Source organism: Gymnoscopelus microlampas, assembly GCF_963454915.1.
Source record: "Gymnoscopelus microlampas genome assembly, chromosome: 2".
NCBI lineage: Eukaryota > Metazoa > Chordata > Actinopteri > Myctophiformes > Myctophidae > Gymnoscopelus > Gymnoscopelus microlampas.
This window is the reverse complement of record NC_139939.1, coordinates 4084776-4089317: the sequence shown is the minus strand read 5'-3', so window position 1 is coordinate 4089317 and position 4542 is coordinate 4084776.

Genomic DNA, 4542 nt, shown 5'->3' with positions numbered 1-4542 from the left:
TATTTAGGTAGCTTGTAGATTCACTTTTAGAAACACTTTCTAAAATGTGAATTAAACTAATGTTTAAACTGTGAACTGTATTCTTGACTACTGGTTATGCAGGAATGCAATAGTACTCCAGTTTAATTGTGATATAATTATAGAACTCCAGTATTGATTGAAAATAGCTAGGCCAATTTGCAGCTGCTCAAGTGCAGATTAATTATTTTATCTCCATCACAGTTAATTCAATTCAATTCAATTGTATTAAAGTGTCACATCACAACAAGTTGTCCCAAGACACTTTACAAGGAGAGCAGAGACCCGACAGTCCCACCCTGAGCAAGCAATGTTGCGACAGCAGCAACGAAAAACTGCCCCTTAACTGGAGGGGTGTGTGTGTGTGTGTGTGTGTGTGTGTGCGTGTGCGTGCGTGTGCGTGTGTGTGTGTGTGTGTTGCTAAAATGAAGCTGAAAGTGACTTGGAAGGAAGGAATGGCAGGCCTAATATCATTAATGCATTTTGGCTACAGTACATGCAATAATGCAACTGCAGACATTATATTGCCTTTTGTTAGGCTATTCAATATTTGTTTTAATCTTTTTGAATTAATATTCATTTAATTTACAATAATTCAACTGTATGCACAGCAACGGAACAAAAAAATGTTTAAAAAATGTATATACCGTATTTTCCGCACTATAAGGCGCATCTGAGTATAAGGCGCACCTTCAATAAATGCATTATTTTCATATATAGGGCGCACCGCATTATAAGGCGCATCCACACTATAAGGCGCACTGACGGTGCGCCTTATAGTGCGGAATAGGGATGGCCAATGGAGACATTTTCTTAACCAGTTACCGTTAGGCCATATTAATTGATCATTAACCGTTAAGGAAATGTGTTCCAAAAAAAAAATCGCTATTTACCAATAAAAAAAAATAAATACACCGTTTTTCCCTCCGCATAATATAATGCGCTATTTACACATTAAAAATAATGTACCTTGCATTAGAGGGTAGCACGGGTCCACCCGGTACCGAAGACCCAAAATATCGACATGTCCCTCGGGCACGGGTCGGATCAGTTCCAATTGCCGCGGTCGGGTCCATTTGAAATGGATGGACCCGTGTGGACACAACGACCAGCTTTGTATTATTATTATTATATTAATCTCTTTAACCTTCGGTTTTAAAATGAGACCAATGTGTTGTAATTACGCTCCCAAATCCATATCGCCTGTTCTCTCATAGTTTAATGTTAACAGCCGATTGAAACGCAGCCAATCTCACGCGCACCGCACTGCAGTCGCCCCAAAACACAGTCGCCCCGTAACCTCAGTAAACTATGCCTAAACCTAACCTTAATCCTAAACGTAACCTCATTAAAACGGTGCCAAAATCTAACCTTATTCCTAAACTTAACCTCAGTAAAACTATGCTTAAACCTAAACGTATTTCTAACCTTGTCCTCAGTAAAAAAAATACAAGAAAATGGGGGCGAGTGTGTTTTGGGGCGAGTCTTCCGGGTGCCTACCCTGCGACCTGCGTAGTAAAACCATGGAGGCTTTTTAGCAGGTGAAATGCAAACAAAAGCCACCGGGAAGATGCAAGTTGGAACGTCGTCTGTGTGGAGCATGTTTATGGACATAATCTGCGGGGACAGACGGTATAAAGTCGGTGAAATGTTGTCTGTCTGTCTGCAACACAGCAGAAGGCACGCGAGCAGCTAGTCTGTGATTACTCTGTTGGGGCGGGGGTAGCTCTTGACTGACACACATGGCTATCTTGGCTATAGAAGCCCGAACTATCTGACCACCATGCAGTGTTCTTTAATATGGTCTCGGACTTAGAGAAAAACAAGACAGAATATTGTGTGAAAAAACGTTTCTTTAGCTCAACGGCAGCCAGTGAATTCTCCCGTCTTCTGGCCTGTGCACCCCCCCTGCCTGATACCTCATCAGTGAATGTCTTGATACAACAGTTCAACCTTAATCTTGAGACAGCAGTCAATATAGTGGCCCCTATGAAATCCAAAAAAAGACAAAACTCCAAAGTAACACCCTGGATCAACGACCATATTCGATCTCTAAAGAAAGAATGTCGTAGAGCTGAGCGGGGTTGGAGAAAAAGCAAACTCACCATCCACCTTGAGATCTTTAAGACATCAACAGTTGCCTATAACAAAGCCCTTCGCTTAGCAAGGCAGACTTATTTCTCTGGCATTATTAACAATAACAAAAATAATGCCAGAGTTCTATTTTCCACCATTGAACGGCTCTTGAACCCCCCCCCCAGTCATATAAGCAATCGCTCCCCGCTTCCAAAGCTAAATGTAATGAATTTGCATCTTTTTTTTACAATAAAATCCTCAACATTCGAGCTGATATTACAAACAGTGCCAGCTCAAACTCCTTAACCCCAAATGCGGCTACTGCTGCCAGGTGCAATAGTGTTAACCTCAGCAGGGGTAGCCTCAACTCATTTTATGAAATCGGCTTTGAGGAACTTCACAAAACCATATCTCAGATGACTTCATCCTCATGTTCCCTGGATACACTCCCCACTCCCTTTCTCAAAGAGGTTCTGGACAGTGTGCTTGGGGACATTCTAAGAATCATTAACTGCTCACTACAATCAGGTATATTCCCAGACTCACTTAAAACAGCCATTGTTAGGCCCTTGCTCAAGAAGCACAACCTTGACCCCCTGGTGCTGGGTAACTACAGACCCATCTCTAATCTGCCCTTTCTCGGCAAGGTCATAGAAAAAACAATCTTCCATCAGCTAGAGGTGTACCTACAGAACAATAAAATCCATAACAAATTCCAATCCGGCTTTAGAAAAGGGCATAGCACTGAAACAGCACTGGTGAAAGTAATGAATGATCTCAGGGTATCAGCTGACAATAAAAATGTATCCGTCCTCCTGCTCCTTGACCTGACGGCGGCGTTTGATACAATCGATCATGCCATCTTGATTCAACGTCTGGAGGACTGGATAGGTTTGTCAGGCACGGCCTTGTCATGGTTTATTTCCTATTTATCAGGCAGAAGCTACGTTGTCAACTTAGCTGACTTTGACTCAGAGAAACATGACATCTGCTCTGGTATTCCACAAGGTTCAATCCTTGGTCCTCTATTATTCTCCCTGTACATACTACCACTGGGTGAACTTATCACCAGCCACGGAGTGAATTTCCACTCCTATGCTGATGACACCCAGCTATACCTCTCCGTAGCTCCAGATGACCCCAGTGCTCTTGACCCATTGTTGTCCTGTCTGTCCAGCATCAAATGCTGGATGAGCAAGAACTTTCTGAAGCTAAATGAGGACAAGACAGAAGTTCTCATAATTGGCTCTAGGGAACAGAAAGAATCAATAAGAAGTAGGCTTGGTAACATCACTGTAGGAAGTAACTCTACAGTCAAGAACCTGGGAGTTATAATAGACTCTGAACTGAATTTTAATACACATATAGGTCAAGTTATCAAGATTGCCTTCTTCCATCTGAGGAATATTGCACGAGTTAGAGCATATCTGTCGCTGGATGATGCAAAGACATTGATCCACGCTTTTGTTTTTTCTCGCTTGGATTACTGCAATGCTCTTTTCTCTGGACTGCCAAAGAAAACAACCGACAGACTACAACTCGTTCAAAATGCGGCAGCCAGAGTTTTAACTAAAACTAAGATGAGGGAACACATTACCCCAGTTTTAGCTTCACTACATTGGCTCCCGGTTGTTTTTAGGATCGATTTTAAAATTCTTTTGCTTGTTTATAAGGCTCTCAACGGTCTGGCACCCTCCTACCTCTATGACCTCCTCCCCAGACACGTCCCAAACCGTCCCCTCAGGTCTTCTAGTGCAGGCTTCCTTGAAGTGCCCTTTAATGTCATATAAAAAATACGGCGAAGCAGCATTCTGCTTCTACGGGCCGACGGCCTGGAATAAGCTTCCTCTGCACCTAAGACAGGCACCCTCTGTAGACAGTTTTAAAGCACAGCTCAAGACTCATTTATTCACTCTTGCTTTTAGTTGATTCTGCTTCTTCTGAATCTCTGTGCTGTTGTTTCTGTCTTTATCGCTGCCTGACCCACTGCCTTTTATCTTTAAGCTTTTATCTCTTGCCACTGTACTTTGCCACTGCTCTATTGTTTTAATTGTTTTGCTTGACCCGCTGCCTCTTATTTGTAACCATTACTTCTTGCCATTGCCCTTTTTGCCTTTTGCTCTATTATTGCCATTGCTCTAATGTTTTTTGCTTTTACCCTGTGTTTTGTTTTCATTTTTTCTTTCGTTTTCTGTAAAGCACTTTGAGCTGCATTTATGTCATGAAAGGTGCTATATAAATAAAGTTTATTATTAAAGTTTATTATTATCTTAATACCACAGTGATTTTTGCTATAAATGAGCTCCGGGTCCAGTACAGGTCTAGAGACTCGGTCAGACCGGGTCGAATACATTTGAATTATCCTCCGTTCGTTTTGGAACGGGTACAGTTTGCCTCGGCCCCGTTTCGGGCCGGGTCCACCTAGCACGGGTCCGTTTCGAACCCGGT